This window comes from Nerophis ophidion, linkage group LG14, assembly GCF_033978795.1.
Source record: "Nerophis ophidion isolate RoL-2023_Sa linkage group LG14, RoL_Noph_v1.0, whole genome shotgun sequence".
Lineage (NCBI taxonomy): Eukaryota > Metazoa > Chordata > Actinopteri > Syngnathiformes > Syngnathidae > Nerophis > Nerophis ophidion.
The window spans coordinates 10,859,968-10,884,229 of NC_084624.1; the positions used below are offsets into that span (position 1 = coordinate 10,859,968).

The 24,262-nt window shown below is 39.6% G+C and overlaps 1 protein-coding gene and 1 pseudogene across 2 annotated transcripts in view; one reads left to right on the plus strand and one right to left on the minus strand.

Annotated features, from left to right (window-relative positions):
* Positions 1–19,836, plus strand: part of LOC133568899 (uncharacterized) — a 70,806-nt pseudogene extending 50,970 nt beyond the window's left edge.
* nr2f6a (nuclear receptor subfamily 2, group F, member 6a) overlaps positions 19,123–24,262 on the minus strand; it is a 38,314-nt gene continuing 33,174 nt past the window's right edge. For both annotated transcript variants that reach the window (XM_061919826.1, XM_061919825.1), the window contains exon 6: positions 19,123–24,262. This exon is cut by the window's right edge and continues 1,071 nt beyond it. The gene's annotated coding sequence lies outside the window, so the exon portion shown is untranslated.

Here is a 24,262-nt window from a genome sequence, read left to right on the forward strand (position 1 = left end):
ACCTTTTGATGATATTATGGGCCGTAGATGTTGAAATCCCTAAATTTCTTTCAGTTGCACTTTGAGAAAAATGTGTTCTTAAACTGTTTGACTATTTGCTCACGCAGTTGTGGACAAAGGGGTGTACCTGGCCCCATCCTTTCTTGTGAAAGACTGAGCATTTTTTGGGAATCTGTTGTTATACCCAATCATGGCACCCACCTGTTCCCAATTAGCCTGCACACCTGTGGGATGTTCCAAATAAGTGTTTGATGAGCATTCCTCAACTTTATCAGTATTTATTGCCACATTTCCCAACTTCTTTGGCACGTGTTGCTGGCATCAAATTCTAAAGTTAATGATTATTTGCACACAAAAAAAAAAGTTTAACAGTTTGAACAACAAATATGTTGTCTTTGTAGCATATTCAACTGAATATGGGTTGAAAATGATTTGCAAATCATTTTCCATTCCATTTATATTTACATCTAACACAATTTCCCAACTCATATAGAAACAGGGTTTGTATATATATATATATATATATATATATATATATATATATATATATATATATATATATATACATATATATATATATATATATATATATATATATATATATATATATATATATATATATATATATATATATATATATATATATATAGGGACAAGCGGTAGAAAATGCATGGATATAAATATATATATATATATATATATACACACACACACAGTCGACTTTCAGCCCCTGGCCAAACTTTTGCAGCACAATGCGGCCCCCCAAGTACAATAAGTTTGGACACCCTTGGTCTAAAGTTTTAGAGCCATTTCAAGGTGCCATTTTTTAAGGTTTGCTGTAAGAACCACAAGTGATCAAAAGTAATGTTGTATTACTGTTCCGGGGTGTTAAAAATAACAACACTGAATCATAAAATCCATCCAACCATCCCATCCGTTTTCTACCGCTTGTCCCTAGAATTGTGTAGCGTTCCACTCCTACTAAATAGCTTCTGACTAGCGTTTCTTGCATCTGTAAGGTAAACCATGTTGGAGAAGGACGCAGCAGCCAGCAGGCACCGACTGTTGTTATTTCAGAAAAAGCTGAATCTTACCTCCATGGGGAAAACCGTCTAGCATCTTACATCATCCGGGATACAGCCCTTACCCGCAGTCAGGGAAGTCTGAACAGCAACATGTAAGTAGACCCATAGACTCATACCTCATGTACGCATGTACATATATATATATATATATATATATATATATATATATATTTATATGTGTATATACGTATATACGTATGTACATATACACATATATATGCATATATATGTATATAGTTGTGTATATATATGTGTATATACGTATGTACATATACACATATATATGCATATATGTGTATATATATGTATATATATATATATATATACATATATATATATATATATATATATGTATATATATAGTTGTATATATATATAGTTGTATATGTGTGTGTATGTATATATATATATATATAGCTTTATATCTATTATTTCACTTATTTTTTGTCTGGTTTTGTATTTGTTCTGTATCATCCCGTGTGGTGTTTATTAATTTTTTTGTTCGGTTTGTATTTCATGAAGTTTTGCATTTGTTGTTTTTGGTTTGTTTTCATTATATTTGGATGGATTTGTTTGGTTTGTATGTTTGTTAATCTGGGCTATCCATTCAGTAAGACTACTTATTATGTTGAAGGGGGCAGGAAATATAAGATTTTCTTGATCTTGTTCCTTCTCAAGCATAGGTGTGTAAATATGTGTTTACTTGCTAAAGTTTAATTGTCTATTGATCAAAAAATGCACAGCAATGAAGGAGATAACTACAATTAAAAAAATAAATATATATATATATATACATATGGGTGTGTGTGTGTGTGTATTTATATATATATATATATATATACATATATACATATATATGTGTGTGTATATATATGTTAAATACATACATTTATATGTACATATATATTTACATATATACTGTACATACATGCGTATATATGTATGTATATATATATGTATAGTATAAATATATGTAAAAATAAAATATAAATAATATAAATATCGCTTTAATAAGTTAATTAAAACGTAGCATTGAGTGAATAATAGAAATATTAATGATGAAGATTAAAAAAAACTGTAAAAACAATCAAATAAAAACAGATTAATAAAAATCTTGATAAAAAAGGTGTCTTTTAACGGTCTCTGCAGTCCTGAGACCCTGTGGCAGACTGTTCCACAGGCAAATGACACCTCTCCGTGGGTCTTTGTTCTGGTCTTTGGTAAAGATAAAAGGCCAGTGACCTCAGGATCCGCAGGGGGTTGACAGAAAAATGAAGTCAGATAGATCTCACCGTATCTCTAAAGAAGAGCCCTGCCAGCCGGCGGAGGAAACTCATTTGGGCCACTTGTACCCGTGATCTTGTCCTTTCAGTCATAACCCAAAGCTCATGACCATAGGTGAGGATGGGAACGTAGATCGACCGGTAAATTGAGAGCTTTGCCTTCCGGCTCAGCTCCTTCTTCACCACAACGGATCGGTACAGCGTCCGCATGACTGAAGACGCCGCACCGATCCGCCTGTCGATCTCACCATCCACTCTTCCCTCACTCGTGAACAAGACTTCTAGGTACTTGAACTCCTTCACTTGGGGCAGGTTCTCCTCCCCAACCCGGAGATGGCACTCCACCCTTTTCTGGGCGAGAACCATGGACTCGGACTTTGAGGTGCTGATTCCCATCCCAGTCGCGAACCGATCCAGTGAGAGCTGAAGATCCTGGCCAGATGAAGCTATCAGGATCACATCATCTGCAAAAAGCAGAGACCTAATCCTGCAGCCACCAAAACGGATCCCCTCAAAGCCTTGACTGCGCCTAGAAATTCTGTCCATAAAAGACAGCCTTGGCAGAGTCCAACCCTCACTGGAAACGGGTCCGACTTACTGCCGGCAATGCGGACCAAGCTCTGACACTGATCATACAGGGAGTGGACCGCCACAATCAGACAGTCCAGTACCCCATACTCTCTGAGCACTCCCCACAGGACTTCCCGAGGGACACGGTCCAATGCCTTCTCCAAGTCCACAAAGCACATGTAGACTGGTTGGGCAAACTCCCATGCACCCTCCAGGACTCTGCCGAGAATATAGACCTGGAAGCATGTCGTAAAATGTGCCAGTAACGTCCGCAACAACAGTCTGTTCTGTATATTTTTTTCAGCGCTCATACCGTCAGCCGGAAGCGCCAAGAGGCTGAGCATGGCCACCAAAACAGCAGGCCGGCGGTTTGCAGCAGCTCCTCAGATGATGCTGAGAGCAGCAGGACACTTCCTTCGCCTCCTCTTGCTCGAAGGCACAACAGCGAGCGGGAACGTGCCGCACCGGAGACGGTGGAGTCCCAATATGAAACAGGCTACACCACCGGAGGAGCCACCGCGTGTGAGCTGGACCAAGACCAGGACCTCTACAGGTGGGCTATTCAGGGACTGTCTTCATTTCATCGGGAAAAACAAAATAACGCAACACTTCCTGCTTGCACCTTGAAGATCAATCTACAGGTTACTCTCCATTAAATGTAACTAAGCTACAAGTTACTCTCCATTAAATGTAACTAATCTACAAGTTACTCTCCATTAAATGTAACTAATCTGCAAGTTACTCTCCATTAAATGTAGCTAAGCAAGAAGTTACCCTCCATTAAATGTAACTAAGATGCAAGTTACTCTCCATTAAATGTGACTAAGCTACAAGTCACTCTCTAATAATTGGAACTAAGCTACAAGTTACTCTCCATTAAATGTGACTAAGCTACAAGTCACTCTCTAATAATTGGAACTAAGCTACAAGTTACTCTCCATTAAATGTAACTAAGATACAAGTTACTCTCCATTAAATGTAACTAATCTGCAAGTTACTCTCCATTAAATGTAGCAAAGATGCAAGTTACTCTCCATTAAATGTAACTGAGCTACAAGTTACTCTCCATTAAATGTAACTAATCTGCAAGTTACTCTCCATTAAATGTAGCTAAGCTACAAGTTACTCTTCGATAAATGTAACTAAGCTACAAGTTACTCTCCATTAAATGTAGCTAAGCTACACGTTACCCTCCATTAAATGTGACTAAGCTACAAGTCACTCTCAATTAATTGGAACTAAGCTACAAGTACTCACCATTAAATGTACTGAGCTACAAGTTACTCCATTAAATGTAGCTAAGCAAGAAGTTACCCTCCATTAAATGTAACTAAGCTACAAGTTACTCTCCATTAAATGTAACTAATATGCAAGCTACTCTCCATTAAATGTAGCTAAGCAAGAAGTTACCCTCCATTAAATGTAACTAAGATGCAAGTTACTCTCCATTAAATGTGACTAAGCTACAAGTCACTCTCTAATAATTGGAACTAAGCTACAAGTTACTCTCCATTAAATGTAACTAAGCTACAAGTTACTCTCCATTAAATGTAACTAACCAGCAAGTTACTCTCCATTAAATGTAGCTAAGCTACAAGTTACTCTTCGATAAATGTAACTAAGCTACAAGTTACTGTCCATTAAATGTAGCTAAGCTACACGTTACTCTCCATTAAATGTGACTAAGCTACAAGTCACTCTCAATTAATAGGAACTAAGCTACAAGTACTCACCATTAAATGTAACTGAGCTACAAGTTACTCCATTAAATGTAGCTAAGCAAAAAGTTACCCTCCATTAAATGTAACTAAGCTACAAGTTACTCTCCATTAAATGTAACTAATCTGCAAGTTACTCTCCATTAAATGTAGCTAAGCAAGAAGTTACCCTCCATTAAATGTAACTAAGATGCAAGTTACTCTCCATTAAATGTGACTAAGCTACAAGTCACTCTCTAATAATTGGAACTAAGCTACAAGTTACTCTCCATTAAATGTAACTAAGCTACAAGTTACTCTCCATTAAATGTAACTAACCAGCAAGTTACTCTCCATTAAATGTAGCAAAGATGCAAGTTACTCTCCATTAAATGTAACTGAGCTACAAGTTACTCTCCATTAAATGTAACTGAGCTACAAGTTACTCTCCATTAAATGTAACTGAGCTACAAGTTACTCTCCATTAAATGTAACTAATCTGCAAGTTACTCTCCATTAAATGTAGCTAAGCTACAAGTTACTCTTCGATAAATATAACTAAGCTACAAGTTACTCTCCATTAAATGTAGCTAAGCTACACGTTACTCTCCATTAAATGTGACTAAGCTACAAGTCACTCTCAATTAATTGGAACTCAGCTACAAGTTACTCACCATTAAATGTAACTGAGCTACAAGTCACTCTCAAATAATTGGAACTAAGCTACAAGTTACTCTCCATTAAATGTAGCTAAGGTACACGTTACTCTCCATTAAATATCAATAAGCTAAAATTTACTCTCCATTAAATGTAGCTAAACTACAAGTCACTCTCCATTAACTGTTACTAAGCTACAAGTTACTCTCCATTAAATGTAACTAATCTGCAAGTTACTCTCCATTAAATGTAGCTAAGCAAGAAGTTACTCTCCATGAAATGTAACTAAGATGCAAGTTACTCTCCATTAAATGTGACTAAGCTACAAGTTACTCTCCATTAAATGTAGCTAAGCTACACGTTACTCTCCATTAAATATCAATAAGCTAAAATTTACTCTCCATTAAATGTAGCTAAACTACAAGTCACTCTCCATTAACTGTTACTAAGCTACAAGTTACTCTCCATTAAATGTAACTAATCTGCAAGTTACTCTCCATTAAATGTAGCTAAGCAAGAAGTTACTCGCCATGAAATGTAACTAAGATGCAAGTTACTCTCCATTAAATGTGACTAAGCTACAAGTTACTCTCAATTAATTGGAACTAAGCTACAAGTTACTCTCCATTAAATGTAACTAAGCTACAAGTTACTCTCCATTAAATGTAACTATGCTACAAGTCACTCTCAATTAATTGTAACAAAACTACAAGTTACTCTCCTTTAAATGTAACTAAGCTACAAGTTACTCTCCATTAAATGTAACTGAGCTACGAGTTACTCTCCATTAAATGTAGCTAAGCTACACGTTACTCTCCATTAAATGTGACTAAGCTACAAGTCACTCTCAATTAATTGGAACTAAGCTACAAGTTACTCTCCATTAAATGTAACTAAGCTACAAGTTACTCTCTAATAATGTAACTGAGCTACGAGTTACTCTCCATTAAATGTAGCTAAACTACATGTTACTCTCCATTAAATATCAATAAGCTAAAAGTTACTCTCCATTAAATGTAGCTAAACTACAGGTCACTCTCCATTAATTGTAACCAAGCTACAAGTTATTCTCCATTAAATGTAGCTAAGGAAGAAGTTACTCTCCATTAAATGTAACTAAGATGCAAGTTACTCTCCATTAAATGTGACTAAGCTACAAGTTACTCTCAATTAATTGGAACTAAGCTACAAGTTACTCTCCATTAAATGTAACTAATCTACAAGTTACTCTCCATTAAATGTAACTGGGCTACAAGTCACTCTCAAATAATTGTAACTAAGCGACAAAGTACTCTCCATTAAATGTAACTAAGTTACAAGTTACTCTCCATTAAATGTAACTAAGCTACAAATTACTCTCCATTGAATGTAACAAAGGTACAAGTTACTCTCCATTAAATGTAACTAAGCTACAAATTACTCTACATTAAATGTGGCTAAGCTACAAGTTACTCTCCATTAAATGTAACTAAGATGCAAGTTACTCTCCATTAAATGTGACTAAGATGCAAGTTACTCTCCATTAAATGTGACTAAGCTACAAGTTACTCTCATTTAATTGGAACTAAGGTACAAGTTACTCTCCATTAAATGTAACTAATCTACAAGTTACTCTCCATTAAATGTAACTATGCTACAAGTCACTCTCAATTAATTGTAACTAAGCTACAAAGTACTCTCCATTAAATGTAGTTAAGCAAAAAGTTACCCTTCATTAAATGTAACTAAGATGCAAGTTACTCTCCATTAAATGTAGCTAAGCTAAAAGTTACCCTCCATTAAATGCAACTAAGCTCAAGTTACTCTCCATTACATGTAACAAAGTTACAAATTACTCAAAATTAAATGTGGCTAAGCTATAAGTTTCTCTCCGTTAAATGTAACTAAGCTACAGGAGAATTGCAGCAAGCTACACTACGAGCTACACAGCAAAAGTAGCTAGCTACATCAAAGCTACATTGAACAACATTTCTATCTATGGTCCACATGTATAATATCAATGTTCATGTAAGTGTACAAATATTACTATTAACTATCTGTCATTTAGCTGGGGACACCTACAACTACCTCTAGGGGTCACTCTATCTATTTATTTAGTTTGCCTTTTCTTTGGCCCACCACTATAATGTGATTCATGTTCTCTACCTACAGTAAAAAACAGCATCTATCTATATCTTGACAAAAAAACAAAGACTGTCCATTTTCTCTCTTTGTCGCTTTGAAGTAAGCTACCTCGCTACCTGGCTCTAGAAGTAGCTAAGCTACAGGATGTGCAACCTGTTAAAAAAGGAGCCAGGCTACATTTCGCAACATTTCCTGATGTGTTACCACTGTTGCCATGGTGACCCCACATCACGTTTGATGTGAATGGTTCTTTTGTGTAGTCTTGTTGCGTTTTCTTAGTCCCAGGGTCCAAATCCATGCGTGCTGCCTCAACTGGAAACTGAATTGTCTTCTCCTGTGGTCCTACATCCCTTTAGTTGCATGGAACACAGAATTTTGAAGTATTTTCAAAGTACGCCAACAGCTCCAAGCAACAAAAATAGTCATTAACACTGTAAAAAAAAAGAAGGATTCTATGAATATTTCATGCTTGTTTGTGCTCATGTTTTTTTTTAAATTGTGCCAACGTTCATTATCTTCTCTCCTCCGCTTTAGACGCTACCCGGAGATCACCTCCGACCAGCAGCGCCGGCGGTACAAGCGAGAGTTTGACTCCGCCAGGGCTCGTTATAAAATCCTCTGCCAAGAAATGGACGACATAAGTGACCGGAGTCACCAGCTGAGCCGGGAGCTGGGCTCCCGGCAAAAAGGCTCCGTCACGTACCAGGTAGGAGGGGAAGGTTTGGCGAGTGTAGCCCACACACGTGTGCCACCCTTTGAAAAACTGATATAACTGATAAAATCCTTTTATTTTCCCTAAACCGGACAGTGCGCTTTATATTTGTATTACTTCTGGTTTTGGTACCAAGTGACCAGTAGATGGCAGTCACACATAAGAGACGCGTGTGGACTGCAGGTTGACGCCTGTTCAATACATGACGCTTGCAATTAAGCAAACAACCCTAAAACTTTTAATGTTTCATTGAAAATATAGACCTGCAGATCTGTCAAAAAAATTAAGTAAAATAAAAAGATAAAGTTTTCCAGTTTGAACATTAAGTATTGACCAAACACATGTCACCAGAGTAGCTGGAGTGAACCCACACAAGCAGAGAGACAACACACATGTGCCACCTTTTGAAAACCTGATATACCGGATTTTTTGGACTACAAGGTGCACATAAAATCATTTCATTTTCCCTAAACCGTACAGTGCGCTTTATATTTGTATTACTTCTGGTTTTGGTACATGGTGACCAGTAGATGGCAGTCACACATAAGAAACGCATGTGGACTGCAGGTGGACGCCTGCTCAATAAATGACGCTTGCAATTAAGCAAACAACACTCAAACTTTTACTGTTTCATTGAAAATATAGAACTGCACATCCGTCAAAAAAATTAAGTAAAATAAAATGACAAAGTTTTCCAGTTTGAACGTTAAGTATTGACCAAACACATGTCACCAGAGTAGCTGGAGTGAACCCACACAAGCAGAGTGACAACATTTGAAAAACTGATATACCAGATTTTTCGGACTACAAGGTGCACAACATTTTCCCTAAAACGGTCAGTGTGCCTTATATTTGTATTACTTCTGGTTTTGGTACATGGTGACCAGTAGATGGCGGTCACACATTAGAGACACGTGTGGACTGCAGGTTGACGCCTGTTCGATAAATGACGCTTGCAATTAAGCAAACAACCCTAAAACTTTTAATGTTTCATTGAAAATATAGACCTGCACATGCTTCAAAAAAATTAAGTAAAATAAAATGATAAAGTTTTCCAGTTTGAACATTAAGTATTGACCAAACACATGTCACCAGAGTAGCTGGAGTGAACCCACACAAGCAGAGAGACAACACACATGTGCCACCTTTTGAAAACCTGATATACCGGATTTTTTGGACTACAAGGTGCACATAAAATCCTCTCATTTTCCCTAAACCGTACAGTGTGCTTTATATTTGTATTACTTCTGGTTTTGGTACATGGTGACCAGTAGATGGCAGTCACACATAAGAAACGCATGTGGACTGCAGGTGGACGCCTGCTCAATAAATGACGCTTGCAATTAAGCAAACAACACTCAAACTTTTACTGTTTCATTGAAAATATAGAACTGCACATCCGTCAAAAAAATTAAGTAAAATAAAATGACAAAGTTTTCCAGTTTGAACGTTAAGTATTGACCAAACACATGTCACCAGAGTAGCTGGAGTGAACCCACACAAGCAGAGTGACAACATTTGAAAAACTGATATACCAGATTTTTCGGACTACAAGGTGCACAACATTTTCCCTAAAACGGTCAGTGTGCCTTATATTTGTATTACTTCTGGTTTTGGTACATGGTGACCAGTAGATGGCAGTCACACATTAGAGACACGTGTGGACTGCAGGTTGACGCCTGTTCAATAAATGACGCTTGCAATTAAGCAAACAACCCTAAAACTTTTAATGTTTCATTGAAAATATAGACCTGCACATCCGTCAAAAAAATTAAGTAAAATAAAATGATAAAGTTTTCCAGTTTGAACATTAAGTATTGACCAAACACATGTCACCAGAGTAGCTGGAGTGAACCCACACAAGCAGAGAGACAACACACATGTGCCACCTTTTGAAAACCTGATATACCGGATTTTTTGGACTACAAGGTGCACATAAAATCCTTTCATTTTCCCTAAACCGTACAGTGCGCTTTATATTTGTATTACTTCTGGTTTTGGTACATGGTGACCAGTAGATGGCAGTCACACATAAGAAACGCATGTGGACTGCAGGTGGACGCCTGCTCAATAAATGACGCTTGCAATTAAGCAAACAACACTCAAACTTTTACTGTTTCATTGAAAATATAGAACTGCACATCCGTCAAAAAAATTAAGTAAAATAAAATGACAAAGTTTTCCAGTTTGAACGTTAAGTATTGACCAAACACATGTCACCAGAGTAGCTGGAGTGAACCCACACAAGCAGAGTGACAACACACGAGTGCCACCCTTTGAAAAACTGATATACCGGATTTTTCGGACTACAAGGTGCACAACATTTTCCCTAAAACGGACAGTGCGTCTTATAATTGTATTACTTCTGGTTTTGGTACCAAGTGACCAGTAGATGGCAGTCACACATAAGAAACACGTGTGGACTGCATGTTGACGCTTGTTCAATACATGACGCTTGCAATTAGGCAAACAACACTAAAACTTTTAATGTTTCATTGAAAATATAGAACATTACACATCCGTCAAATAAATAAAGTCAATAAAATGACAAATTTTTCCAGTTCGAACGTTAAGTATTGACCAAACACATGTCACCAGAGTAGCTGGAGTGAACCTACACAAGCAGAGACACAACACACATGTGCCACCCTTTTGAAAACCTGATATACCGGATTTTTCGGACTACAAGGTGCACAACATTTTCCCTAAAACGGACAGTGCACCTTATATTTGTATTACTTCTGGTTTTTGTACATGGTGACCAGTAGATGGCACTCACAAATTAGAGACACGTGTGGACTGCATGTTGACGCCTGTTCAATAAATGACGCTTGCAATTAAGCAAACAACACTAAAACTTTTGATATTTCATTGAAAATATAGAACATTACACATCCGTCAAATAAATAAAGTCAATAAAATGACAACGTTTTCCAGTTCAAACGTTAAGTATTGACCTAACACATGTCACCAGAGTAGCTGGAGTGAACCCACACAAGCAAAGAGACAACACACGAGTGCCACCCATTGAAAAACTGATATACCGGATTTTTCGGACTACAAGGTGCACAACATTTTCCCTAAAACGGACAGTGCACCTTATATTTGTATTACTTCTGGTTTTGGCACCAAGTGACCAGTAGATGGCAGTCACACATAAGAAACACGTGTGGACTGCATGTTGACGCCTGTTCAATACATGACGCCTGCAATTAAGCAAACAACACTAAAACGTTAAATGTTTCATTGAAAATATAGAACATTACACATCCGTCAAATAAATAAAGTCAATAAAATGACAAAGTTTTCCAGTTCGAACGTTAAGTATTGACCAAACACATGTCACCAGAGTAGCTGGAGTGAACCCACACAAGCAGAGACACAACACACATGTGCCACCCTTTTGAAAAACTGATATACCGGATTTTTCGGACTACAAGGTGCACAACATTTTCCCTAAAACGGACTGTGCGCTTTATATTTGTATTACTTCTGGTTTTGGTACATGGTGACCAGTAGATGGCAGTCACACATAAGAAACACGTGTGGACTGCATGTTGACGCCTGTTCAATACATGACGCTTGAAATTAAGCAAACAACCCTAAAACGTTAAATGTTTCATTGAAAATATAGAACATTACACATCTGTCAAAAAAATAAAGTCAATAAAATGACAAAGTTTTCCAGTTCGAACGTTAAGTATTGACCAAACACATGTCACCAGAGTAGCTGGAGTGAACCCACACAAGCAGAGACACAACACACAAGTGCCACCCTTTTGAAAAACTGATATACAAGATTTTTCGGACTAAAATTTGCATTAAAAATATTTTCATTTTCCCTAAAACGGACAGTGCGCCTTATGTTTGTATTACTTCTAGTTTTTCTGGTCTCCATTAAATGTAACTAAGCTACAAGTTACCCTCCATTAATTGTAACTAAGCTACAAGTTACTCTCCATTAAATGTAACTAAGCTACACGTTACTCTCCATTAATTGTAACTAAGCTACAAGTTACTCTCCATTAAATGTAACTAATCTACATGTTACTCTCCATTAAATATCAATAAGCTAAAAGTTACTCTCTACTAAATGGAGCTTAACTACAAGTCACTCCATTGATTGTAACTAAGCTACACGTTACTCTCCATTAAATGTTGCTAAGCAAGAAGTTACTCTCCATTAAATGTAACTAAGATGCAAGTTATTCTCCATTAAATGTAACTAAGCTACAAGTTACTCTCCATTAAATGTAGCTAAGCAAGAAGTTACTCTCCATTAAATGTAACTAAGATGCAAGTTACTCTCCATTAAATGTAGCTAAGCTAAAAGTTACTCTCCAATAAATGTAACTAAACTACAAATTACTCTCCATTAAATGTAACTAAACTACAGGGGAAGCTATCCCCAGAGAATTGTAGCAAGCTACATGGCAAAAGTAGCTAGCTACATCAAAGCTACATTGAACAACATTTCTATTTATGGTCCACATGTATAATATCAATGTTCATGTAAGTGTACAAATATTACTATTAACTATCTGTCATTTAGCTGGGGACACCTACAACTACCTCTAGGGGTCACTCTATCTATTTATTTAGTTTGCCTTTTCTTTGGCCCACCCCTATAATGGGATTCATGTTCTCTACCTACAATAAAAAAACATCATCTATCTATATTTTGACAAAAAAAAAAAAAAAACTGTCCATTTTCTCTCTTTATTGTTTGATGTAAGCTACCTCGCTACCTGGCTCTAAAAGTAGCTAAGCTACAGGATTTGCAACTTGTTAAAAAAGTAGCTAAGCTACCGCCTAGCCCCTGGGAAATGTAGTTAGGCTAAGTAGCTTGCCCAGTGGGATACATTTCGGTGGTCTGCAATCATGCATTTCTTATTCCTGAAATACAGTTGCAATGAAAATACATCCAACCCCTGTTGTGAATACAAATATTTGCAACATGTACAATCTTTAAGAAGATGTTCATAAATACTGCAGTGTCCATTTGTACTCTCTTTAAATTGGTGCAAGTTTAAACGTTGTAACGATCTGTCACTTACTTTCTGATAGTTTTTCGTGTTTTGTACTTTATTTCCTGTTCAGTGCTCTTATTTTGTCATACTTCCTGTTTACTCCGCTGAGCACTGTTTTTGTCACACTCGCCGTTGATTGGCAGCGGTCCTCAGCTGCTGTCAATCAACATAGGTCTATTTATGTTTCACTCGAGCACTCCTCAGTGCTCGAAGTTAAAACCATGTTGGGAACATCTCCATGCAAGACTGCTTTCTGTTTATATCTTTTACTTTGATGAAATTAAAATCATCTTACCTGTTTTCTGCTCTCCTGGATTTTTGCATACTTGAGGTCACACAACTGCAGCCATGCGAAGTCCTAACTGTAACTTCGAGCCAGAAAATTGTGACCTCGCGAGAATCCCTGTCGGCAATCCTCAGCCGACGTTCTGGACCGCACAATTCCTGGAGGACTTGAAGGCCAGGTTTGTGCGGTCCCAGCCTACAGACGCGGACCCTCTCCCCGCGGCAACGCCACCGGCTTCGGCTCTCCGACCGGCGCGTCCCCCGCCGCCATCTTTCCTCTCGGCTCAACGGCTGGCTACGGCTCTCCGACCAGCACGTCCGCCACTTCCTGCATGCCTCGCGGCTCCCGCGGCAACGCTACCGGCTACGGCTCTCCGACCGGCGCGTCCTCCGCCGCCATCCTTCCTCTCGGCAACGCTGCCGGCTACGGCTCACCGACCGGCGCGCCCGCCTCCTCCTTCACGTCTCGCGGCTCCTGCGGCTCCGTCGCCGACTGCGGCTCTCCGACCGGCACGTCCGCCGCCGCCATCCTTCCCGTCGTCTGCTGAGCTGCTTCTCCCTGCTCCTACGCAGCTTCCAGCGGCTGCTCCCCGGCTGCTCTTTTTGCCAGCTCCCGCTCTCTTTTTTGGTTCGCCGAGAGCTCCAGTGGAGCCCACAGTGAGGTCGCTTTTGTCCTCCTGCTGGGACTCGGCACGGGACGTGTCTTCGTCCCTCCTCCTGGTCCCCTCCCGCCCGTCCCTGGTTTTCGCACCGGGGGACTGCGACGAGCAGGCACGTTTTCCCGCATGTGTGAACGGTGTCTGGCAGCCACCTAGTGGAGGGGGGCCCACTATACACTGCGGTGCAGCCTGGCACACACCGCTGTCATCCCCGCCTGCGTCTCCTTCCACGGAGACATCTACGTCCCTGGCGGGCTTTCGCACAGCTCCAACACCGGCTCCACGCCTAGCCCCAACGCCGGCTCCACGCCTAGCCCCAACGCCGGCTCCACGCCAAGCCCCGACGCCGGCTCCACGCCGAGACCCAACGCCGGCTCCACGCCGAGCCCCAACGCCGGCTCCACGCCGAGCCCCAACGCCGGCTCCACGCCGAGCTCCAACGCCGGCACTACGCACGGCTCCAACGCCGCCAAGAGCAGCACCACGCCAGGCTTCGTCACCGCCGGCATCCGCTATTCCTCGGCCGGCATTTGCTGCTCCTCGCCCGGCGTCATCTGCCGCTTTCACGCCGCCGATGACATCTGCAACAATCACGCCTCCGATGACGCCTGCCGTTTTCACGCCGCCGATGACATCTGCCGCTTTCACGCCGCCGATGACATCTGCCGCTTTCACGCCGCCGATGACATCTGCCGATTTCACGCCGCCGATGACATCTGCCGATTTCACGCCGCCGATGACATCTGCCGATTTCACGCCGCCGATGACATCTGCCGCTTTCACGCCGCCGATGACATCTGCCGCTTCGACACCGCCGATGACGACGTCTGCCGCTTCCACGCCGTTGATGACGTCTGCCGCTTCCACGCCGGCACCAACATCGGCTCCTCAGCCGCCTCCTGCAGAGGTATCTGTTTTGGCTGCAGTCCCCGCCGCTTTGTGTGCTGTCTCCGGGCCTGCTTCAGCGCGCCCGCCTCCACGTCAGCCGCGGATGTGGCCGTGCCCTGGGCGTCCTCCTCGCGGGATGCACTCATCTCTTTTTCGGCCAATGATGTGGCTGTTCCGTGGCCGCCCGCCCCGCCAGTTCCAGCGGCGCGCTACGCGCCGTCGCCACCTGACTTTCCCTCGCTGGCTGCGGGGACACGAGGTTTGGCGACCTTCCACCAAATCCTCCCTTACTTTGTGGACATTTTTATTTCCATTTTTCTTTTCCAGGGAACATCTGGTATCTGTTCCTTGAGGGGGAGATCCTGTAACGATCTGTCACTTACTTTCTGATAATTTTTCGTGTTTCGTACTTTATTTCCTGTTCAGTGCTCTTATTTTGTCATACTTCCTGTTTACTCCGCTGAGCACTGTTTTTGTCACACTCGCCGTTGATTGGCAGCGGTCCTCAGCTGCTGTCAATCAACATAGGTCTATTTATGTTTCACTCGAGCACTCCTCAGTGCTCGAAGTTAAAACCATGTTGGGAACATCTCCATGCAAGACTGCTTTCTGTTTATATCTTTTACTTTGATGAAATTAAAATCATCTTACCTGTTTTCTGCTCTCCTAGATTTTTGCATACTTGAGGTCACACAACTGCAGCCATGCGAAGTCCTAACAAACGTGTCAGGTTCAAACACCGAAGACATCTATTAGGCAAGACAAGAAGCAAAGGAAATCAAACAGAGACAGGATTCAATTTAGTTCAAGAGTGGGCTGCAACTTCGCACAGTCTGCCTGTCTCTCTGATTACATAGCTGCAGCTGTTTCGAAAGGGAGGGGGGGTCATAAACTTCTCTTGCACTCGGTCATAAACAGTTCAAAGAAAAGGTGCCTGGGGGCTGCATCCTCTACGCTTTGTAGATCTCGGGTCAGGACAATAGATGACAGAAACCGACACCTCCATGTCGCATCCCAACGCACACAGTGGAGTTTTACAATCCTTTTGCTTGATTAGATGGAAGATAGATTTTTTTGTCAATGGAACACCAAGTTGTGTGAAAACTTATATACAATTATTCTGACAAAATGCTTTTAATATGTATTTTTTTCCATTCATTATAAATGCATGTGTATCTTTGTCAGGGTGTGGCCGATGAATACAACAGACTGAAAGATCTCCAAAGGGTGAGTATGAAAAATGTGCAGGTTATTTTTCTGACGGACAATAACCTCGTGGCGTAGGTCGGAGAAAGCGAGGTCAAAGTTTTGTTAAAAGAAAAAAAAAATTCCGTTTGATTGAAATTATTTGCCGGTGTTTTGACGAGACATGCTCCTTTGAAGGAATCTCTCATGACCCTTATTCAAAATTACGCTATACTTTTGTGTTTTGTCCTTATTAATAGACAGGTTTCAAATTTGGTACATTGTGTAATGATAAGTGTGAGCAGTAGATGGCAGTCAAACATAAGAGATATGTGTAGACTGCACCTTGATGGCAATATGACTCAAGTAAACCACACCAACATTTTATATGTTCCATTGAAAATATAGAACATTACACACGGCGCTCAAAAATCCATCAAAATATTTTAGTAGGACTTTGGTAAGCTATGAAGCCACACCGCTTGATGGATTGTACTGTGCTTCAACATAGGAGTATTATTATGGTGTGTGTATAAGGTAAGACATTATCTGGCGTTTTATTTCGCAATATTATGCAAAAGCAACTTTTCTTACCTTCTGGTACCTGCTGATCTGTATTTGGGATCTGCATAAGTCCAGAAAAAATGCACGCATCCGCCTTTGTAGTCGACAAGCTTCTACTTTTTCTCTATCTTGTTATTGTAGTATAAAGTAGTGTAAAGTTCTTACTTATATCTGGCAGTAAACTCGCCATGAAGGCGATAAAACATACCGGTGTAGTGAATTGACGATTATTCACCCAAGGAACTTTAGTTATTAGACGGGATGTTTTTTTCACAGGACTCATCTCGGTGTTGTTGTTTTCGGATGAGGAGATGCTGCTCCGTTATTGATGGAAGTAAAGTCTGAATGTCATTGTAGAGGTTGCCCTCGAGTGGGTTCTGCGGACCACCACACACTGCCGTGAGAACCCGGATTTCAGGGCACAACAGTTTTATTTTCATAAGTCGTCCTAGGCTTTTGCTTTCCAGCAAATTGTCTTTTTTTCTCAGTCCGTCTCCCTCTCTCTTTCTGGCTCCCACTCCAACTGTCGTGTCTCGTCCCGGCTGCTGCTAATGAAGGCGACAGGTGATTAGATAACAAGGCCCACCTGGGCCATCTACTCACCTGTCGCTGTCTTCGAGGCCGGTCCTTGCACACCCGGTTCCACGCCCACGCCTCCACAGCCATTAAAACAGTTCTTTTGACACTTCTTCCACTCCCGTCCTTGCACGCTACACCGCTACAACAAAGATGACGGCGAGAAGACGCCGTCGAAGGTGAGCCACGTAAATAAGACCGCCCACAAAACGGTGCGCCCTATAGTCCGGAAAATATGGTATTCATTGAATGTGCAAATACATCTCTTTATTCCAATGGGGAGCATGTTGGTTTGTTTTCCAGCTCCCTATTTTTAGCCCTAATGTTTGTTAACTAAACAGTTTTATTGATGGAGTCTATGTCTCTTCCAGGCGCCTGACTATCAAGCCAAGAAAAGGGAGAGCAAAGAACTCCGGCAAAAACTATTCCACCTCAAGCGATTGGTGAAGAACTTTGACCAAGGTCTGTGTTAGCGTTAACTCTCACTTTATTTTTATGGACTTTGCTTATTTCAGTAGCCCTTTAAAATAGTTCCATCCATTTCTTGGAACATCCCACATGTGCAGGCTAATTGGGAACAGGTGGGTGCCATGATTGGGTATAAAAGCAGCTTCCATGAAATGCTCAGTCATTCACAAACAAGTATGGGACGAGGGTCACCACTTTGTCAACAAATGCGCGAGCAAATTATTAAAGAAAATTTCGCAATGAGTAATTTGCAAGGAATTTAAGGATTTCACCGTCCATGGTCCGTAATATCGTAGGGCAGAAAATATAGAGAAAGGCCGAAAACCAACATTGAATGCCCGTGACCTTCAATCCCACTGTATCAAAAACCGACATCAATCTCGAAAGGATATCACCACATGGGCTAAGGAACACTTCAGAAAACCACTGTCACTAAATACAGTTGGTCGCTACATCTATAAGTGCAAGTTAAAGCTGTACTATGCAAAGCGAAAGCTATTTATCAACAACACCCAGAAACACCGCCGGCTTTGCTGGGCCCGAGTTCATTTAAGATGGACTGATGCAAAGTGGAAAAGTGTTCTGTGGTCTGACGAGTCCACATTTCAAATTGTTTTTGAAAACTGTGGACGTCATGTCCTCCGGACCGAAGAGGGAAAGAACCATCTGGATTGTTATAGGCGCAAAGTTCAACAGCCAGCATCTGTGATGGTATGGGGGTGCATTAGTGCCCAAGGCATGGGTAACTTACACATCTGTGAAGGCACCATTAATGCTGAAAGGTACATACAGGTTTTGGAGCAACGTTATCATGGACGCCCCTGCTTATTTCAGCAAGACAATGCCAACAGGGTGGATTCATAGTAAAAGAGTACGGGTACTAGACTGGCCTGCCTGTAGTCCAGACCTGTCTCCCATTGAAAATGTGTGGCACAATATGAAGTCTCATCGGCGGTGCGCCCTATGGTCCGGAAAATACGGTACTCCCACGTGCAACAAAAGTAATAAATAACTTCGTGTGTGGAAGTCGCTTCTTAGCGCTCCCACTGTCAGACACGGCACCGGAGCCAAGCATGCAGGTTTAACAAAGTTTTTAATGACAATGTTGTCAACATTGTCCTTCTCAGTCACGTCCGTATCCTCTCTTTCCTCCTGCTCCCGGCAGCTTACTGTTAAAGACCACAGATGATTAGATTAACACGTATCCGCCTGTGCAATCCAATCGCCAGTGCCAGCTGTGTCTCGCCGACAACACCGTCTGATGGTGCTCCGTCCTCAGCACCATGGACAGAGGCGGTGACCTTTGCTCCTGCAGCGTGCAAATCCAATAAACGAGAGCTTCGTGGTGCATGTCGCAGTGTTTATTTGGCATTTGGTCATACAGCTGCATGTCATCACACCGTCGGATCCGACAAACGTAACAAAAGACAATTCTCTTGAGATTCTTTTAATCACCTTGTCATACACGTACAAAACCAGAAAGGTAGGAACACAAAAAGGAGAAGCGGGACTGTGCGTCTAAACTTAAATGCGTCATGACTAAAAGAATGTTCAGTTTCGAATAAAGCAAGAAGGAAATAATCAGGCTGGAATTTGCGTGGGCGGTTTTATAATTTAACAGAAATAAGGAGCGGGAGGTAAATCCTGGCGCCGGATCACGGACCGTCTTTTGTGGCGTTTTGGTTAGAAATATCCCTCCTTGTGCGGTTCATCGTCCCAAAGGAAAGTCGCCAGCCAAAAGGTGGTTTCACGTAAACACGTCGAGCAACTCACAGAAAGCAACACTTGCAACATTGAAACGGGAACCTTTAGTTCCGTTAAAAAGGAGTGAAACAACTCAGGGACGATCCAAAAACTCAATCCATGCAAAGAAAAGTGGATATTTACACAAAAGGATCCTCGCTCGAAGTGAATTCTTTAGTGTTAGGTAGAAACTCGTTTTTTGTTGTTGTTTTTTTCCATCCCGACTTTCCAACGCGCATCCGGAAAGTACTCACACCTTTTGCGCATTTTATTATTCCAAAATGGAATACATTCAATGTTGTCCTCAAAATTCTACACACAATACCCCATAGTGACCATGTGAATTATTTTATTTTTAACTAAAAAAAAAAAAAATCGTCATCATGATAGGGATATTGTGTGTAGAATTTTGAGGACAAATTTTCTACATTTTTACGTTTGAATGTATTCCATTCTGGAATAAGACTATGTTGTCCTCAAAATTCTACACACAATACCCCATAATGACCATGTGAATTATTTTATTTTTAACAAAAAAAAAAAAATCACGATTTTCATGTGTAGAATTTTGAGGACAAATTTTCTACATTTTTACGTTTGAATGTATTCCATTTTGGAATAAGACTATGTTGTCCTCAAAATTCTACACACAATACCCCATAATGACCATGTGAATTATTTTATTTTTAACCCCAAAAAAAAAAAATCATCACGATTTTCATGTGTAGAATTTTGAGGAGAAATTTTCTACATTTTTAGGTTTGAATGTATTCCATTTTGGAATAAGACTATGTTGTCCTCAAAATTCTACACACAATACCCCATAATGACCATATATTTTTTTGTTTACTCTTTGCAAATTTACTAAGGATTTAAAAAAAAATCACACATGCATAAAGTGGCCAAAGATAGGTGTGCCAAGTTTGTATTTAAAAATAATTGTGACTGGAATTGTCGCCAAAAGTGCACCAAATATTGAGCGAAGGCTGTGAAAACATGTGTAAATGTTTATTTTTCAATACATTTGCAAACTAATGGGGGTATTGTGTGTAGAATTTTGAGGACAAAAAAAGTACTCACATTTTATACATTTTGTAACATTAGTCTGATTCCAACAAAATGTAGAAAACATGAGTACTTATTTTATCCTCAACATTCTACACACAATACCCCCATCATGATGATGTTTTTTTTTTTATTACTTGCAACTTTATTAAAAAAACAACAACAACAACAACATACAGTGGGGCAAAAAAGTATTTAGTCAGCCAGCGATTGTGCAAGTTCTCCCACTTCAAATGATGACAGAGGTCTGTAATTTTCATCATAGGTACACTTCAACTGTGAGAGACAGAATGTGAAAAAAAAAATCCAGGAATTCACATTGTAGGAATTTTAAAGAATTTATTTGTAAATTATGGTGGAAAATAAGTATTTGGTCACTTCAAACAAGGAAGATCTCTGGCTCTCACAGACCTCTTTAAGAAGCTCTTCTGTCCTCCACTCGTTACCTGTATTAATGGCACCTGTTTGAACTCGTTATCTGTATAAAAGACACCTGTCCACAGCCTCAAACAGTCAGACTCCAAACTCCACTATGGCCAAGACCAAAGAGCTGTCGAAGGACACCAGGAAAAGAATTGTAGACCTGCACCAGACTGGGAAGATTGAATCTACAATAGGCAAGCAGCTTGGTGTGAAAAAATCAACTGTGGGAGCAATTATCAGAAAATGGAAGACATACAAGACCACTGATAATCTCCCTCGATCTGAGGCTCCAAACAAGATCTCATCCCGTGGGGTCAAAATGATCATGAGAACGGTGAGCAAAAATTCCAGAACCACACGGGGGGACCTGGTGAATGACCCGCAGAGAGCTGGGCCCAAAGTGACAAAGGTTACGCTGACAGGGAATCAAATCCTGCAGTGCCAGACGTGTCCCCCCTGCTTAAGCCAGTGCATGTCCAGGCTCGTCTGAAGTTTGCCAGAGAGCACGTGGATGAATGTCATGTGGTCAGATGAAACCAAAATATAACTTTTTGGTATAAACTCAACTCGTGGTGTTTGGAGGAAGAAGAATACTGAGTTGCATCCCAAGAACACCATACCTACTGTGAAGCATGGGGGTGGAAACATCATGCTTTGGGGCGGTTTTTCTGCTAAGGGGACAGGACGATTGATCCGTGTTAAGGAAAGAATGAATGGGGCCATGTATCGTGAGATTTTGAGCCAAAACCTCCTTCCATCAGTGAGAGCTTTGAATGGTCGACAAAATACTTATTTTCCACCATAATTTACAAATAATTTCTTTGAAATTCCTACAATGTGAATTTTTTTTCCACATTCTGTCTCTCACAGTTGAAGTGTACCTATGATGAAAATTACAGACCTCTGTCATCATTTTAAGTGGGAGAACTTGCACAATCCGTGGCTGACTAAATACTTTTTTGCCCCACTCTATGTTGTTGTTTTTTTTTAATACAGTTGCAAATAAATAAATAAAAACATCATCATCATCATGATGGGGGTATTGTGTGTAGAATTTTGAGGATAAAATAAGTACTCACATTTTCTACATTTTGTTGCGTTAGTCTCATTCCAAAATGGAATACATTCAATGTTGTCCTCAAAATTCTACACACAATACCCCATTATGACATTTTTATTTGTTTGCAAATGTATTAAGATAAAAAAAATCACATGTGCATATAAAGTACCCAAAGATAGGTGTGCCAAGCCTGTGGCATCAAATTTCAAAAGACTTGAGACTGGAATTACTGCCAAATGTGCACCAACTAAGTATTGAGCAAAGGCTGTGAAAATGTGTGTAAATATGTTTTTATTATTTTTAATAAATTTGCAAATAAACTAAAAAAATTAAAATATTCATCATCATGATGGGGGTATTATGTGTAGAATTTTGAGGACAAAATAAGTACTCACACATTTTCTTCATTTTGTTACGTTCGTCTTACTCCAAAATGGAATACATTTAATGTGTTCCTCAAAATTCTACACAAAATACCCTATAATGACCATATGAATTCATTTTTTTTTTTTATGTTTGCAAATTTATTAAGGATTTTAAAAAACAACATGTGCATATAACGTGCCCAAATATAGGTGCCAAGCTTGTGTTAAAAAAGACTTGAGACTGGAATTGCTGCCAAAGGTGCACCAACTAAGTATTGAGCAAAAATATGTTTTTTTTCTTTTTAATACATTTGCAAATAAACAAAAAAAAATGTTATTGTCATGACGGAGGTATTATGTGTAGAATTTTGAGGACAAAATAAGTACTCACTCACGCATTTTCTTCATTTTGTTACGTTCGTCTTACTCCAAAATGGAATACATTTAATGTTGTCCTCAAAATTCTACACACAATACCCTATGATGACCAAGTGAGTTATTATTTTTTTTAATGTTTGCAAATTTATTAAGGATTAAAAAAAAAAACATGTGCATATAACGTGGCCAAAGATAGGTGTGCCAAGCTTGTGTTCAAAAAGACTTGAGACTGGAATTGCGGCCAAAGGTGCACCAACTAAGTATTGAGCAAAAATATGTTTTTTTTCTTTTTAATAAATTTGCAAATGAACTAAAAAAAAAAAATGTCGTCATAATGATGGGGGTATTGTGTGTAGAATTTTGAGGACAAAATAAGTACTCACTCACACATTTTCTTCATTTTGTTACGTTCGTCTTACTCCAAAATGGAATACATTTAATGTTGTCCTCAAAATTCTACACACAATACCCTATAATGACCAGGTGAGTTATTATTGTTTTAATGTTTGCAAATTTATTAAGGATTTAAAAAAAAACATGCATATAACGTGCCCAAAGGTAGGTGTGCCAAGCTCGTATTCAAAAAGACTTGAGACTGGAAGGGTCCACCAACTAAGTATTGAGCAAAAATAAGTTTTTTTTTCTTTTTAATAAATTTGCAAATAAACTAAAAGAAAAAAATGTCATCATAATGATGGGGGTATTGTGTGTAGAATTTTGAGGACAAAATAAGTACTCACACATTTTCTTCACTTTTTTACGTTCGCCTTGCTCCAAAATGGAATACATTCAATGTTGTCCTCAAAATTCTACACACAATACCCTATAATGACCATGTGAATTCGTTTTTTTTTTATGTTTGCTAATTAATTAAGGATTTTTTTTATAATCGTGCATATAACGTGCCCAAATATAGGTGCCAAGCTCATATTAAAAAAGTCTTGAGACTGGAATTGCGGCCAAAGATGCACCAACTAAGTATTGAGCAAAAATATGTTTTTTTTCTTTTTAATAAATTTGTAAATAAACAAAAAAAAAATGTCATCGTCATGACGGGGGTATTGTGTGTAGAATTTTGAGGACAAAATAAGTACTCACACATTTTCTTAATTTTGTTACGTTCGTCTTACTCCAAAATGGAATACATTCAATGTTGTCCTCAAAATTCTACACACAATACCCTATAATGACCAGGTGAGTTATTTTTTTTTTAATGTTTGCAAATTTATTAAGGATTTTTAAAAAAAACATGTGCATATAACATGCCCAAAGATAGGTGTGCCAAGATTGTATTCAAAAGACTTGAGACTGGAATTGCTGCACCAACTAAGTATTGAGCAAAAATATGTTTTTTTTTCTTTTGAATAAATTTGCAAATAAACTAAAAAAAAAATGTCATCGTCATGACGGGGGTATTATGTGTAGAATTTTGAGGACAATGTTTT